The sequence below is a fragment of the Dermacentor andersoni genome, chromosome 10 (genome assembly GCF_023375885.2).
Source record: "Dermacentor andersoni chromosome 10, qqDerAnde1_hic_scaffold, whole genome shotgun sequence".
NCBI classification, from domain to species: Eukaryota; Metazoa; Arthropoda; class Arachnida; order Ixodida; family Ixodidae; genus Dermacentor; species Dermacentor andersoni.
Window position 1 is genome coordinate 6,458,796 of NC_092823.1, and position 18,197 is coordinate 6,476,992.

At 47.4% G+C, this 18,197-nt stretch overlaps 1 long non-coding RNA gene and 1 other non-coding gene across 2 annotated transcripts in view; one reads left to right on the forward strand and one right to left on the reverse strand.

Annotated features, from left to right (window-relative positions):
- Positions 1 to 18,197, forward strand: part of LOC140213629 (uncharacterized) — a 74,811-nt gene that overhangs the window by 40,607 nt on the left and 16,007 nt on the right. The gene's annotated exons all lie outside the window — the stretch shown is intronic.
- On the reverse strand, positions 2,273 to 2,347 carry TRNAS-GGA (transfer RNA serine (anticodon GGA)). The gene has a single exon. It is a non-coding gene; the product is annotated as a tRNA-Ser (tRNA).

An 18,197-nucleotide genomic window follows, 5' to 3' on the forward strand; every position in this document is an offset into this window, starting at 1 on the left:
ACCCAAGACTACCACGAGCCATACTACCAGCTGATCCGAGAATAACACACTATTGCTTCGCAATCACCAGGCTTAACCAAGCTAAGCCACGGCCGTTTTTAGAGCGCAGCTCTTTGGCGTCCGTTCCTAGGTTTCGCGTCGTCGTCGGCGTTGTCGTCGGCCTCGTAACCAGCTCCGCCCCCCTTTCATCCCCCCAGCGCTAGCAGCGACCGACTGATACCGCTGGATGCCGCTGACGCCGCTAGAGAGTCAAGATAACGTGACTGCATAGAACACCGTCGCCGCCATGCAGAAAGAGGAGGAAAGGGTCCCCCCCCCTGTTCTTGTGTGGCGGATAGGGTGCTCTTCAGTTGCCGACGCGCCGGTTATTTCACGTAGGCCCCGGCACGTCGACGAATACGTGACCACCTTCCCACGGCTAGACCTGGTTCTTAGCGCTGCGGAAGCGAGGGTATCATATTGTTTGTGTCGGCATCGGCGGCGTTGTCCCTGAAACCAACTCCGCAGCTGGGGTTGACTCACTATCGGCGTCAGCGGCATCAGTCAGTCGCTGCTATCTCTTCCCTCCTCCCTTTATCGTGTTGTCCGCTTGCTGCGCGCGCTTCTGCCCCCATCGTTTGCCGCTGGGTGTACACGCCGCCCCCCTCCCCCCTCTTCCTGCGAGTCTCCGGTTGTCAAAGCGCCGGCTCGAACTTAATTCCTTTCTTCGCTCCTCCTCCAATGCAACCCCTGTGCGGTGGCAATCAGAGAGCCAGATCGGTGGCGGCGGATCTGTATATGTGCACCGCCCGAGCCGAAATTGCCGCTGCCGTTCGCCCTGTGCGGTGGCAATCAGAGAGCCAGATCGGTGGCGGCGGATCTGTATATGTGCACCGCCCGAGCCGAAATTGCCGCTGGTGTACCAAGTCGAACATATATCAGTCTATTTCTCCGACCACAAAGCTTCCTTCATGACTGTCAAGAACTGTTAGTGGAGTCTTTGTTAAAGGAATACGTGTGAAAAATAAAAAAAAAAATTCTGTGATAGCGCATACATGTGTTGCTCGATTTCTTTGCCTCAATCTATCGAAAAGGTGAAACAGCTTATTTGCTGCGCTCAAATTTCGCATTAGGAAGTAACGTAATCGTCGGTAATTTTTTCGCTCACGCTAGGAAAAGGAGTCAAAACACGCCTCATCAAACAACCGAAGTTAACGGAGTGGGATAAATAGAGGGTACTACGTAATCACGGACTGTCCAATCCTACTGGTATCCAACACTGTGACGTCAGCGCCTGCGACTAAAGAGCAGCACCGCTGGCCGCTTTCTTCAGTGGGCAAGGTGACAGCAACGCCGCAACCATGCTTAGACGAATTCTGCTCTTTGTGCAGGTATGTCACTTCGATAATGCTTACTGCATTCGATCTGACGACCCCTTTTTGTTGCTGCTGCCTTGCCCACGATGCTGCAATTCCTGTTTTGCGTACATTTCGAAAGAGCTTCTACATCTTGTTAGTAGCCTTTCGTTGAGTGGTGATGTTGAGACGAACCCGGGGCCTCCTAGAAGGAACCCTCAAGCCAACACAGAGCTAAACTCGCAGTCCGGATGCGCCCCTACCCTCGATAGGCCGCCAGCAGCGGTTGCTGACACTCACAGCATTGGTCATATGTTTGCTCAGCTCCTCGCTGGCCAGAACCGAATTGCGCAAGATATTGCTAATCTTAAAACTTCCGTTGACTCCCGTTTCAAGGCCTTTGAAAGCCGTCTAGCTTCACTTGAATCTTCATTCTCGGCCTCTGGCTCTGTGTCTGATGACGTGCAAAATAAAATTCTGGCATTAACAGCCACACTGAACAGGCTTGTCACGCAGAATGATGAATAGGAAGCATGTCTCAGTCAAAACAACTTCAAGGCTGTTTCTTCACTTCTCGAGGACTTAGACAATCGCATGGCCGCAGCGGTTAACACCCCTGCGGTCAACGACCTGTGCACCAAACTACATGCAGAGGTGACTTCGCTTTCGACAACTGTGGCACGGCTACTTTCCAAGAATGATGAACTAGAAAACAAGTCCCGTCGCAACAATATAATTCTACACGGTCTTGATGAACCGGCTGGCGAAACTCACGAAACATTATTAGCTAATTGACGTAATAGTTCTGCGGAAACCCGCAAGGTGGAGAGGAGTAGCCAATAAAGGGAAAATCAGACATCCACCCGTTCGTAGCAATTGCTACAAAGGAAACCCATACGGGTTCCTCGAAAGAAAAGCTTCATAGTTGAACAAAGATTCGTCCTGGTCCGGGACTCGAACCCGGGACCACCGCCTTTCCGGGGCAGCCGCTCTACCATCTGAGCTAACCAGGCGGTTAGCAGATGGGAGGGCGAAGTCGAATTTCTCGACAACACGAAGCAAGGCAAGAGATTGACGTAATAGTTCTGCGGAAGCCCGCAAGGTGGAGAGGAGTAACCAATAAAGGGAAAATCAGACATCCACCCGTTCGTAGCAATTGCTACAAAGGAAACCCATACGGGTTTCTTGAAAGAAAAGCTTCATAGTTGAAGAAAAATTCGTCCTGGTCCGGGACGCGAACACGGGACCACCGCCTTTCCGGGGCAGCCGCCCTACCATCTGAGCTAACCAGGCGGCTAGCAGATGGGAGGGCGAAGTCGAATTTCTCGACAACACGAAGCAAGGCAAGCGAGGAGTTTCCTTTGTAGCAATTGCTATGAACGGGTGGATGTCTGATTTTCCCTTTATTGGTTACTCCTCTCCACCTTGCGGGTTTCCGCAGAACTATTACGTCAATCTCTTGCCTTGCTTCGTGTTGTCGAGAAATTCGACTTCGCCCTCCCATCTGTTAGCCGCCTGGTTAGCGCAGATGGTAGAGCGGCTGCCCCGGAAAGGCGGTGGTCCCGGGTTCGAGTCCCGGACCAGGACGAATTTTTCTTCAACTAGGAAGCTTTTCTTTCGAGGAACCCGTATGGGTTTCCTTTGTAGCAATTGCTACGAACGGGTGGATGTCTGATTTTCCCTTTATTGATTATTAGCTAATGTGTCACGGCTATTTTCTGAGACATTAATGATGCAATGTCCGTCCATTGAACGGTGTCACAGGATTGGTCGGCCTCGGGAAGGCCACCGGCGCCCCGTAATAATGAAGATCTTGAGTTTCCAGGAAAAGCTTCAGATCTTCAAAAATGCCACTAATCTCGGAAATTCCGATCTGCGCTTCACCGATGACCTGTCTTCAAATGTGGGATCTGTTCACAAAAAGCTCTCGGAGGCCTCTGGTTCATTTCGCGACAAAGGTTTTGTTGTAAAAATGCGCTCTGATCATGTCTTGATTAACAAGATTCGCTATCACTGGGATCACTTGTCTAACTCAATGGTGAAATCTTCCAGTAATTCCTTTCGCTCCTCTTCTGTGCCTTTAGTTAACAACTGTGCCGATGCCAGCAGCCATACGGCATCACCGTCATCGCATCTTTGACCAGCTCCCACATCGCTTGATTGCCTTCGTTTACTCAATCTTAATGCACGAAGTATCACCAATAAATTTTCTGCCTTCTTATCTCTTATTCACTCGTACTGTCCTCACGTTGTTGCTATCACGGAAACATGGCTGCACAATGGGATTTTTGACTCGGAATTCACTCCACCAGACTATATCGCAATTCGGACGGACAGACAGAACAGCAAGGGGGGCGGCGTCTCCCTTTTGCTTCGGTCTCATCTTAGGTTTTCCGTTCTTCCAGCTCCTCTAGATACGGAGTCGGCCTGGTGCAAACTTTACTTGGAAAAAACGCATTTTGTAATCGGCGCTTTCTATCGCCCCCCGGGAACAACGGTGGACTCGCTTCAAGCAATCGAAACGTTCATGCACATGCACAATCTAGGTCCTTCGAACTTTATTTGTCTGGGCGATTTCAATGCACCGGGCATTCATTGGCCCTCTCTATCGACATGCGGTCATGATGGCTCTTTCGATAAAGAACATTTAAATTTTAGCCTGAATTTGGGGCTTACTCAGATCGTTTGCGAGCCTACCAGGCAGAATGCTCTTTTGGACTTGGTCTTTCTTAGCTCGAACCTCACTGCGAATGATTACATTTGTGAAGTGGTAGATGGCATCCCAGGTAGCACAAAAGAGATACGTAACGTTTTCGTAGCGTTTATCCAAGACGATAAAAACGGGCTAAAGAAGACACGAATGAGAGAACTGCGTTGGGAAAACGTCGTATATGTCTGCTAATGTCCGGCTTAATTACTCTCTTGAGACGATCTAGAACAGGTCTGCAAAACGTATTCGAAAAGCTGGTCTAGAAATAGGATTGGGAAAGACACAAATAATCCCTTTGCCAAAACTATTCGTAACCAATTTCTAAACGTTTTTATGACGTTATCAAAAAGCTGGTCTAGAAGTGGTCTTGAAAGGTTTACGATAATCTGAAGCGAATTTTCGCGGGTGCCAGGGGCGCGTTTGGACATCTTTGTTCAAAACACGCGTTCAGTTTTGCCTCACGCGACTGGCCTATGCCGCGCCGACGTCGTCAGCCGCACCCGTCGGCACGGCCTAGGCCAATCGCGTGAGGTGAAACTCAACGGGCGTTTCCAGCAACGATCTCCAATCGCGCCCCGGATGAGTAGAAGCGACGGCGATGTCTGTGAGAACCATGTCGCAGTGCCAAGCACTGTTGCCCGCATGGCCGGCGCATCCTATACCAAGTCACATGATAATGAACCTGTTAGGAATAATGAATCCTTAATACCGCCTTTAGTAAGCTACGATGCTTACAGCCAAAATGGGAATGACATCCTGCAAAGAACAAATGGCCACGTCTTGGCAGGCGGCCTGACCAAGCCATTCATGCCAAGAGTGCATGAAATGAGAGCATAGTGACCAAGCAAAAACACTTTATTAAAATGTAATGCTTATGCAAGGTTCAAGCAAAATGTGTGAGAAATGCAAGTAGAAGTAAAAGTACATCAACAATGACAAAAATCGCAGAAAAGATTTGTAATGAACTCGAAAGTGAGCATTCACTAGTACATAAACAAAATTCCAAGTACACATACAAAAATGAACAGAAAAACATGGAGTGTACTAAAGCTTCTCATTTATCATAGTAAAGAGCACGTGCTATTAGATGGACTAGAGTTATCCAGAAGTGACATCGGAGCGAATGGAAGAAGTAGACTGAAAAATGCAAGAGCTTGAATCGGATGGTAACTGCATGCCTCCAAGCAATGTTACCAATCAGCTAGAAGCTTGAAATGAGCACAATAAGAAATACCACCGCATACCATCATAAAACAATCATGTGACAGAAATCAAACAATGGAAACAATGCAAAATTGGAAATATTGCCTTTACGTTATATCACAGAAGGTATGGCTAGAAAAAGAACTATACAACAAAAAAGCAATAAAGTAAAACTAGTACAGAATACTTAAACGGGGGAGTCAGTGTAACAAATAAGCACTACTGTAGTACGGTGAACGATGAGACAGTAATGCTGCATCTTGCCACTCCAGAACGTGAGAAATGAATATGCAAGCCTCATATTAGAAACTTACATAAACATGGAAATAAACTGGAATGCACTGGAAGCTGCATTTGTGTAACAAAGGAAGCAATGGTCATAATAAATAGTAATTGGTTTATCTAAAAAGCCCCGTACAAGAGGCAAATTTGTACCACTCTGGCAAAAACAAAGTTGCAAAGAATAATTTTCAAACCAGCAAATACATTAATTAGCCCACTGACATGTCACACGTTGCGCACATCTCCAGTCTACTAAAGCACTCTGAATGACAAAAAGGTTTAACACATGCAGTCCAGAGTCAATTCTTAGCCAGTTCGCCCACACTTTCACATCCAAAATATTTGCCACAGAGTCCAGGCACAGTTCCACTGATGTTTACCAGTTGACCCCCACTTTCATGTCCAAAAATATTTGGCACACAGTCCAGGCAGAGCTTCATCGAGGAACAGCTTGAGAGCACACTACTGAATATTCTGCAGTCCCGCTGGAAATAAAACAGCCGCACATGCTGGTAGTGGTTTCAATGTAGCCACACTTGCTGCCTTGGACAGGTAAGCCCAGATATCTGCACTGGTGCTCCATTTTGTCGAAGTAGACACATTGATGCACTACACTGGTAGCTGAAATGTTTTGAACGCACAAGCATAGGATTCACAAGAAAGACTTGCCCACATACCAACGCTGGCATATATGTGCACTTGCTCTTTATCCAGTAGCATTGAACTTAAAGTGTTCCCTATGTGGGAGCCATGTGTAATACCGGTGTCACACAACCACTCTTCATCGCGATCAAGCCCGATCCGGATCGAAATGATCGATGCGATTCCCTCACCCGTGCAGCTTGCGCAAAGGAGCCAATCACGACCGAGAAATTCGATTTGTAACGGACTGGATCGTGGTCAGAAGGGCCCTGTGTGAAACCGGTATCAAATAATGCACATACGTACGCTAGGAAAATGTGTTGCACAAGGGCAAAGAACTGCGGCATGCCCTGTTGTGCGAAGCGCGCGAACAGAACACAAATCGAAAAAAAAAAAAACGCGCGAGCTCTTCGCAAACTCCATGCGCACACATGGCACCCGCACGAACTCGGCAGGCGGCCGACTAAGTAAAGCGCGAAGGGCGCACAGCGTACAGTCCGACACATGTCCCAAACTGCAAACAACCGTGCTACCTGGAGCGTACAAGTTATTTTATACCAAGGGCATACCCGACTCACGCACGCAGTATCCACAAGCAAGTTATGCAGCGTACATGCTGTATCCATTCGCCAAGTAGAAAAATTGATAACCAGCACAAAGCTACAAGGGGCTCACTGTATTACTACCATTTGAGGGGTCAAATAAAATTGAACTTGACCGTTTCATATATTGGACACAAGTTTCCCTTAAAACCATGAAATACGCATCACGTGGGTAAAGGGAGCGAAAACACAATGGAGAAGCTGAAGCGCAAACGATAAAAGCACGGTATATATGGTGCACGCAAAATTCTGTCAGTGCGCTGAAGCGCGAGGGAATAGGGCGGGCACTTGACTTAACTCTTGGGATACCGTACTAGTACTGAATCATTTAAAAAACCCCGTTTGTACAAGTTCTCTTGTCTGCAACACTCTTGCTAAAGGGGAGACTAAAATACCACGACGGCTCTATTGCGGAGATCGGCAAGGTGCGCATAGACAGCAATTTTGCTGCCTTTCTTCGCATTCTGCAAAATGCGACTTTCTTGTTAGGATCATGCATAGCGGCCGATCCCGACGCCAGGGACACACAAGCACGATTTCGTCCCTCTAACTTTCGTCCTTATACTGCCCTTAACTTAATTACAGCGTTATTGCACAGGCGCCTCACATAACATGACAATGAACTTGAAGAGCTGAATAGTGCCCTCCACTCGGCGCCCTCCAATTGAAAACACTACTGATTTCCAAATGAAAACCACACAAACAGATCGCACAGCCCAAACTAATCACAGAATGTCGTTTTCTTGACGGCAAAACACTGCAACACTCACATGACAGAGGGCAGCGGCAGCACATTCAGAACAGCCGCAAACATACCACAGCGCAATGCGAGTGCGATAACGCTATTATGCCCGGCTCAAACAGATCGCACAACCCAAACTAACTACAGAATATCGTTTTCTTGACAGCAAAACACTGCAACACTTACATGACAAAGGGCAGTGGCAGCACATTCAGAACAGCCGCAAACAGACCATAGCGCCATGCGATAACGCAACTATGCCCGGCTTCACGAATAACGTGGCCGCCTTGGTCCCATGCCAAATGAAAACACTACCGATTTCTAAATTAAAACCACCCAAACCAAACTAATCACAGAATGTCGTTTTCTTGACAGCAAAACACTGCAACACTTACATGACAAAGGGCAGCGGCAGCACATTCAGCACAGCCGCAAACACACCACAGCGAAATGCGAGTGCGGTGACGCAACTATGCCCGGCTCGCCCGGCATGCTGCCCGGCATCACGAATCACGTGGCCGCCTTAGTCACATGATGTGACGACGGTATAGCCACCTTGAGCAAGGTTGGATCGCGTTGATGGGTTGTTGAATATTGTATAAGCCGCTAAAGAGGCTGACACGCCGTGGTGTGGCGCCTTGCGTGTCGTACGCATTGCGCTTTTGTAGTTCTCGACTCGTGAATCATGTTGCGCAGTGCCAGGCGCCGCGCGCTCTTCCATTGTTCTTTAGCCACTCCCATCTGCAGCAAGGGTGGCGAGCTGGAAGTTGCCACTGGGCGTTCCGCAAGGCCTTTCAGTTTCATCTCTCATTTCGGACGGTTTCCGCTTTCAGTGCCGCGTCATTGTGGTTACGGCATGTTAAAAACAATCGCCGTTTCTATATAGGTGCGATCACACCACCCTCTGCGCCCAAGCGTGGCGAGCCTATAACGACGAGTTTCAGAAATATTAAAGCGAATAGCTTTCTGTCTCCTCCCCGTCGGATGTTTTCGTAGTTCAGTCGTCGGTGGTCGGTCTGTCGATCTGCCCTCTGTCGATCGGTCGGTCTGCTGATCTGCAAGGAAAACGCTCGCGCGTTCGTTCGTTCGCTCTCACGCTAACTATATTTTGCGCTCTCTCTCGCTCGCTTTCTCTAGCGTTCTTTTGTTCGCTCGCTCGTTGCGACTAATCGCTTGCATTAACAATCATCGACGATGGTTTCTGCAAATTTTTTTATGTACATTGTGCTCACAGTATAGAATTCGTTGGCACACTTCCTACGAAGCACCATTACCAGAAACGACTGTACCGATGTGACCCTCCGTTGGCACCAAAAGTGATGTTCGCTTATTAACTCGATACTTTTATTTATGCTTCGATGTTTCTGTACTCGCGCTCCACTTCCTCCTGGCGCAAAACACTTCCCCTTGGGATGCCACGTTCATTTGCAATCCTTCGTCTCTTCTGACGTGAGGTTAACACCACAAAAGAATTTCTTTTTCTTGCCGCACTCATTCTGATGTAGGTCGAATAGAGGAGCAATTGACACGACGAGTGCTGTTTGACAAGCGAGGAATTCTCCCGCCAAAAACGGCGCTGTCGAAAACGTACCCGGTACGCTTGATAACTAAACAGATAGAGCGAGTTATGTGAAGTCGTTTTCAAAACGTATTCACCCCTCGTTTTTAAGCTGTTTGGCTTTCAACGTTTTCAAAACGTATTCACCCCTCGTTTTTAAGCTGTATTGTTTGGAACGTCGTTGATGCGTCGATTTTGGTCAAAAATCCGTTTCAGACGTTGAATCCCTTAATACGACGTTTTCAAGACTTTGTGTGCTACCTGGGATTTCTGATCATAAGGCTGTTTTTGTATCCCTTCCGTGCTTGTTCCTAAACCATCCTTCGTTCTTACTACATTTCGCGATTTCAATCCCGCTGACGACACCTCTATTTTAGATACATTGGCTGGTGCCTTCGACACCTTTGAAACACTCAGCATATCAAGTGACGTGAATGTTCTCGTGACATATTTTGAAAATATTGTCATGTCATGTATCGAACACTTCATTCCCATCAAAACAAAAAAGAAAAATACTAAAATTCCTTGGGTGAACAGAGATATACTACATCTTTCACGTCGTGTTCGCAGGCTTAGACGCTTGAAGGACTCCCATAACCCCGTACACACTGGTAGGTTAGCTAAGGCGAAGGAGGATCTTTGTACAAAAACCAAATCAGCCAAAGATTTTTTTTATAGCGTGCAGCTACCGCTTCTGTTGAAAAGTAACCCGCGTAAATTCTGGGGATCCATTTTTCCTCGTGACAGCTCTTGTACATCCTTATGTGTGAAGAACGAAATGACTAGTGATTCACTATTAATCTCCAACGCCTTCAACGCATACTTTAAGTCCGTTTTTACTTGCGATAATCATATTGTTCCTCCTTTTCCAAACATTCATCCGACTTGCCCCATTAATGATATCTCAGCGCAGAAGGTGTCTTAAACCTCATACTAAATCTTGATACAAAGAAAAGTAAAGGACCTGATGGAATTCCGAATTTGTTTCTCGTTCGGTATGCCTTATGGACTTCACGATACCTTACTCTTATCTTCAATAAATCACTAACTTCCGGCATAGTACCTTCATCATGGAAGATGGCTAAGGTGCTTCCGTTACATAAGTCAGGTAGTAAGCAGCATCTTTCTAACTACCGGCCAATATATTTAACACCATATTCATGCAAAATACGAGAGCATATAATATACAAACACATTATGGAATTCCTTGAATCAAATAACATTCTCTCTAATGTACAACATGGATTCAGACGTGGTTTTAGCACCATACCACAACTTGTCGAGTTCACGCATGACATAGCTTCTAACCTGGATAAGGGATTTCAAATTGACGCTATATTCAAGATTTTTCCAAAGCTTTCGATACCGTACTTCACTCAAAACTACTGTCCAAACTAAATGCCATTCTTAACAACCCTCAATTAGTGAACTAGATATAAAGTTTTTTGTCTCACCGCACTCAATTCGTAAGCTTTAACTCGATCAATTCTTCGGTGGTGGATGTGTCATCAGGCGTCCCTCAAGGCTCGGTCCTCGGACCTCTACTTTTCTTACTATATAATAATGATTTGCCACACGAGATATCATCTAAAATTCGAATGTATGCAGATGACTGCGTATTGTATGACATCATTTCATCTCCCTCTGAGCATGTTCGCCTTAGTGAATCATTCGTCAGATTTTCTAAATGGTGTGAAACATGGCAAATGAATATTAACTTCCGTAAGACTGTCGTTATGTCCTTCTCTAATAAAGCTAACCCGTTCCTTTTCAGCTACGGATTTAATGATAATTTAATTCAACGCGTTTCTGAATATAAATATCTTGGTCTCACGTTCACCACTAACCTGTCCTGGTCAAAGCACATTGATTCCATTACGACTAAAGCTCTACAAAAACTCGGTTATTTACGTCGTACTCTGTCTAATTCTCCGCGCGACACTAAATTACTGTTATATAAGACTATTGTTCGCCCTATACTTGAGTATGGTAGTATCGTTTGGAATCCCTACAAGCAGTACGAAATAGACAGAGTTGAGGCCATACAAAGGAAAGCCATCAGATTTGTCTACCGACGTTATGACCACCAGTTCTCACCATCGTCAGTCATGTCTTCACTCAACCTGACATCTCTCGCCGAACAGCGACACGTTAATTCTTTAAAGTTTTTTCATGGCATTATTCACTCATCTTGTCGCCTCTCCAGTAATGAATATATCACCTTTGCAAAATTCTCTTCTAGTAGGAGACATCACGCGCTTAACATTACACCATTTCTTGCACGCACTAATACTTTTAAGTATAGCTTTTTCCCTAAAACAATTGAAACATGGAATTCGCTACCAGGAACCAACCGTTCTCTCCCATTAAATGAATTCTTGTCTGTACTCCCTCCACACTGCGCCTAAACTTTCTTTGTTGCCTGTTGTATTTCTTGTATTGTATTATCCACTCCTGCTATAGCCCCAGCAGGGGCTGCAGTATGTGTCAATAAATAAATAAATAAATAAATAAATAAATAAGAAAGGAGGCCTCACTGCCGGGCGATATCTACAATATCGACGAGGGGACACACCTTCCTAAAGCGCATATAGGGGAAGTGACTACAACTATAGAGGATGAGGAAGCACCCCCAGCACTAGACAGCAAACTGCTGAACATGCGGAGCAGAAAGAGTAACCTGGAGAAAAGACTCAAGGCACAAAGATGGAACAGGAATATCCGGCGCGAACTAGCCAGACTCAACAAAGAAATAGAAACATATGCGATTAAGCTCAACGAGCAGAATTGGTACAGCAAGTGCGATGAGATGGAAGCCAATGTGAGTCTCTCCAAAACATGGAGCCTTCCCAGACATCTAATCAACCCTAGTAAATCAATAATGCAAGCTAGTACAAACCAGGTGAGAGCGAGGCATGGCTTTGTTGGCACAGACGACGAGCTCATTAGCGAGCTCCAAGAGACATATCTTGGAAAAGCAGAGAGCGAGGTGTTTAGGGACTACGAGGGACCTCCCAATCCAGATCTCGATGCCGCCATCACCACGACAGAGGTTAGAGCAGAGATTAATAACCTCAGAAAGAGATCGGCCCCCAGTCCGGACGGGATAACAAACACAGCTCTTAGGAATCTAGACGATGAGTCCATCATTGCATTAACCAAATTTATGAACCAGGAGTGGGAGAAAGGAGAACTCCCAAAAACATGGAAACAGGCGGACGTAGTCTTTATTCCCAAGCCAGGCAAAGTACCTGGCTTGAACAACATGCGACCAATCTCCCTCACCTCGTGTGTAGGGAAATTGATGGAGCATGTTGTTCAAACGAGACTGACCAGGTACATGGAGGAGAATGATCTCTGGCCGCATGAAATGGCTGGATTCAGGCCAGGGCTCAGTACACAAGATGTCATGCTCAGACTTAAGCATGATATCCTAGACCGATACGACTCAACTGACACCAGGGCGATCCTAGGTCTCGACCTCACCAAGGCATTTGACAACGTTAGCCATAAGGCTATCTTGGTAGGCCTCGAAGAGGTAGGTGTGGGACACAGGGTATATGCATACGTCAAAGACTTTCTGTCACAGAGGGAGGCGAATATAAAATTTCCGGATGTAAAATCCCCTCCCATCACACTTGGGAGCAAGGGAACCCCGCAAGGGTCGGTGCTCTCACCCTTCCTATTCAACATAGCGATGAGGCGTCTCCCGGCGGAACTCAATAAGATTAAATCGATCAAACTTAGCATGTACGCGGATGATATCAACATCTTGGTTAACATTGGGAGTGACGCAGCCATCGAACTTAAACTACAGATAGCGGCGAATATGGTGGAGGAGTATGCGGCCAGCAGAGGCTTATAATATGGGAGTGTGCTGGCTCCCCAGGAGCCAAGGAAAACATTGACAGTAGAGAAGCCTGGGAGGCCTTGCTCCAGAGCGAGGCTGAAGACTGCCAGCGACCGCCTGGCCGTTGAGGCCGTGAAGACTCACCGTCCTCAACGCGCGGGGACTGCTAAGTCCCCCCCCCCCCCCTACCTACGTGTAGATTAAGAGGCGGACACCCCAGCTCGGTGGAATAATAAAGTTTTCAATCAATCAATCAATTGCCTTGTTTGACGCATTATACGGAGTGTTTTAGGTAACTTTAGCCAAAGTTTAAATATATGCCAATGCACTCTAAGACGACGCGACCAAATGCATGTTACTCACTTTTGTATGCATTGTGTCCCGCTTTTTTTAAATTTTGCTTAATTAGATCATTAGTCAAGCTTAACTAACTTCTGAAGCGACGAAGCTAGGGAAAAAATTCCTATTAAAAAGTTGCAGAGCGGTTTGCGAAACGTCCGAGTAAACAGTTTGTCTTCCTATATATTAAATATTTGTGTTTTTCAGCTCGCTGCGGATTCCCGCGAAATACAAAAAACACAACGCGACATGCCCGCCTGCGCGTCATAATTGCACTGCTCCCAAGCTTCCCGCACACAGACAGCCATAGGTGCGCTGCCGCTTAAGAAGCGACAGGGCAGCGACGCAAGCGTTAGCTGTTTGATTTAAGCTAGCAACCGTTACCTCCTGCGCTACGTAAAGCGACTGACGGACGTGGTGGTGGTGGTAGGTGGTAATTCCAGACAGCGATTAGCACATTATCGTGCATCGGCTGTTCAAGCGCGAGCAATTTCGTGATGCCTTTTTCCAACGAGGAAAAAGAAGCAGACATGCTCCTTGCCCCAGGAGCTGCATGCAGACAGAGACGGCAGGCTGCAAGAATATTTCGAAGTTGGCACCCGGGTACGCGACCGAGCCCGATGACAATGTTCAACACCTACGAGTCGCTGAAGCAAACCGGCAGCTTGTTAAGAGCGGCCAGCTGCAGTGCAAGTTTTGCCGGCCAGTTTCGACAGTGGCGGCAACTTTCCTTGGCGTTACGCTCTAGCCTCGTCGCCCTTGTGACTGAATGAGTTCGGCGGGCCAACTATTGTTACCGAACTCCCCAGCGCGGACCTGATCTACATGAGTGGGGGAGTTGCCGCGGGGACGTCGTCGGACACCCCTTCCCACGCGCCAACCAAGACGCAAGACAAAGGCTACCCTGGCGCACTGCGCGGGTCGGCTCCGAGTTCTACGAAGCCCCTCTGACGTCGGCTCCGGACCGTGCACCTGTGTGTGTGTGCGCGTGTGTATGTGTAAACTGTCCCGCGGAGAGGCGGCGTGTTTACGATGACTGGACGAACATTTCCGCCACCTTTGGATCGGGGGAGGACCGAGTGTTTATAAGCGGCTGTTGTGCGGATGCTCAGGACACTTTCTTAAGCAGTCATGTTAGACTGAGACACTCTCTCAAGCAGTCGTGTTAGACTGACGTACTTTCTCTCGCAGTCATGTTAGACTGATGAACTGCATGTAAATACTGTAAATAAACCCTTATTCCTCGTTCTCGATGAGAAGCAGTCCTTCCCTTCATCAACGTCCTCAGCGTGGATAAGTTGGACGACGGCATGGGCCAGCTACCCTACGAATTCATGCCGGACTCCAATCTTGACAACGGGTTACGAGCGATGGGATTGAGCCCCCAATCCTGACAAGCTTCACAAAAAAGAGGTAGAGAGCTTCAGTCATAAATAATGAGGTTCGCTCCAACGTTTTGTCTTTCACGGCGGCCAGTGCACACGCTAGCACGCGCAGCGTGAGTGCACAGCTCGGTGTGTCCCACTCAAATGCCTGGATGATTTGAAAACAGCTGGACTGCACCCTTATCAGCCGCAGTTGCATCAATGCATGGAGTCAAGGGATCTTCAAAAGAGACTCGACTTTGCGAATTGGCTTTTGATTCAGGAGGAGCAGGATTCTGACTTTCTCACCAAGGTATTCGGACTGACGAGGTGAACTTTTCCCGAAATTGGCAAGTGAATATCCACAACGCCCACTATAGAAGTGAGCAAAATCCCCACTGGCTAGGAAGATCGCGCCACCAATATCAGTGGTCTTCTAACGTTTGTTGCGGAATATATGACTGTACAGTCATTGGCCCAGTGTTTTTTAGCAACACTCTGACCGGCAAGAGGTATGCGAGTTCCTCAAAGGGCCGGTTGAAGACTTCTGCTGCAACATGCGACTAGCCCAGCTTGACGCAAGGTGGTGTCGTCACGGCGGGGCTTCAGCCCACAGCTGCAGTCAAGCACGAGCAAGCCTTGGTGTTACCTTACAAGGGCAATGGATAGGGAGAAATGGGCCTGTCACCGGCAATGTCACCCAACCTCAACCCTCTTGACTTTTTCTTCTGGGGCTCACGTATACATGGCGGAAGCGACGACTCCAGAAGCCTTGCAGGAGAAGATAACTGAAGTCTGCCACAGCATTTTACCGACGGTGCTCAAGGCAGCGACAGCAAGCGTTCTCAGAAGATCCCAGTGTTGTATCGCTGCTTAGAGCGCTTGCTGTGAAAGCGCATGAAAAATAAACCTAAATTCAGTGAAAGACAGCGTCTGGACATTAATGATACTCTTATTCCACCATTTTCAGCCTTCTGAAAACTGAGTTTTTTTAGTTATTTATTTCAAATACCTTCATGGCCCTGCGGGCATTATTGAGGGGAGTGGAACAAGAAATGTAAATGCATTCATGGGTCACAGCATCACATGTCATTGCATTATAGCCTAGCATTGCATACATACCATTACATAGCTCACTGCACTGAATTTTATAGATTTCACAGATTTACAGGTTTCAGCAATTGTGCAGATCCATGGAAAGCTAAAAAACGAGAAAAGGAAACAAGAACTAACAAGGCAAACTAGAAATCAGCAACACAGAGTTCGTGAGGGACCAAGAAACGAAGGGCACATATGTCATGAACAAGAAATGCAGACACTTAACTTATTCCTAAAATGCTCGAGATCGTCGGCGAGTGCCACATCTGCTGGCAAGTGATTCCACTCAGATGACGTAGTTGGAATGAAGGAATTTAAGCGAGTGGTAGTGTGACAAGGTGGAACGCCCACTTTGCGTGGATGGTCAATGCGCGATGAAACATAGGTGGGTGGAAGGAGCAAAGCATTTTTCAAAACAGGATTCACATTGTAGATCTTAAAAAAAAAAGACAGAGTCGTGAAATTTTTCTGCGTAATGAAAGTAATGGTAGTGACAAAGTGTTTTTCATTAATGTGACATTTGATGTGCGGTCATAGTTGTGAAGGATAAAACGAGTGGCACGGTTCTGAACAGCTTCCAACACAGATATAAGTGACTTAGCTTGAGGGTCCCATATCGACGCGGCGTATTCAAGCTTTGAACGAACCAGTGTCTTATAAAGAAGGAGTTTGACTGAAATGGGCGCATTAGAAAAGTTTCTTTTTATGTAACCGAGCATGCGGCTCGCGTTTGCAGTGATGTAGGTGATATGCTGGTTCCAGGATAAATTTGATGTCAGATGTACACCGAGGTATTCATACGAGGTAACCGGGGCTAACGAAGCATTTTTGATGCTGTAAGAGGCTGGTGGCGAGACGCCTTGACGTGAAAAGCGCATGGATTTGCACTTTGATGCGTTTAAAACCATTTTCCATTTAGTACACCAGTCAGTAACGCAGTTAAGATCTGCTTGCAATAAGCGGACATCATTAGTGTTTTTAATTTCACGGTATAGTATGCAATCATCTGCAAAGAGTTTGATAGAAGATTTTATATTGTTAGGCAGATCATTAATGTACACAAGGAATAACAAGGGTCCGAGTACCGATCCTTGTGGTACCCCAGACGTAACCGGCATTGAAGATGATTGAAGACCGTTAACGTGGACAAACTGCGAGCGATTAGATAAAATAAAGTCGCACGTCCTGTTCACTCACTTGTGGCTTGTTTGTATGGGCGTCAGTAGAGGCTCTTTAGTCTCCTGGCCATTAAAACGCGGCAGCTGAGGCATGCCGCAAAGCCAGCGAGGCGAGCACGGCGCATACCCAGCGTACGGCACCGGTATAAAGCGGCCATATTGAATATTATACTAAAAAAATTACCGACGATTACGTTACTTCCTAATGCGAAATTTGAGCGCAGCAAATAAGCTGTTTCACCTTTTCGATAGATTGAGGCAAAGAAATCGAGCAACACATGTATGCGCTATCACAGAATTTTTTTTTTTATTTTTCACACGTATTCCTTTAACAAAGACTCCACTAACAGTTCTTGACAGTCATGAAGGAAGCTTTGTGGTCGGAGAAATAGACTGATATATGTTCGACTTGGTACACCAGCGGCAATTTCGGCTCGGGCGGTGCACATATACAGATCCGCCGCCACCGATCTGGCTCTCTGATTGCCACCGCACAGGGCGAACGGCAGCGGCAATTTCGGCTCGGGCGGTGCACATATACAGATCCGCCGCCACCGATCTGGCTCTCTGATTGCCACCGCACAGGGGTTGCATTGGAGGAGGAGCGAAGAAAGGAATTAAGTTCGAGCCGGCGCTTTGACAACCGGAGACTCGCAGGAAGAGGGGGGAGGGGGGCGGCGTGTACACCCAGCGGCAAACGATGGGGGCAGAAGCGCGCGCAGCAAGCGGACAACACGATAAAGGGAGGAGGGAAGAGATAGCAGCGACTGACTGATGCCGCTGACGCCGATAGTGAGTCAACCCCAGCTGCGGAGTTGGTTTCAGGGACAACGCCGCCGATGCCGACACAAACAATATGATACCCTCGCTTCCGCAGCGCTAAGAACCAGGTCTAGCCGTGGGAAGGTGGTCACGTATTCGTCGACGTGCCGGGGCCTACGTGAAATAACCGGCGCGTCGGCAACTGAAGAGCACCCTATCCGCCACACAAGAACAGGGGGGGGGGACCCTTTCCTCCTCTTTCTGCATGGCGGCGACGGTGTTCTATGCAGTCACGTTATCTTGACTCTCTAGCGGCGTCAGCGGCATCCAGCGGTATCAGTCGGTCGCTGCTAGCGCTGGGGGGATGAAAGGGGGGCGGAGCTGGTTACGAGGCCGACGACAACGCCGACGACGACGCGAAACCCAGGAACGGACGCCAAAGAGCTGCGCTCTAAAACAACGAATCCATGCTAGAACATTTGGGTCGATATGAAGATGAGCAAGCATATACAACAGCAGACTATGGGACACTT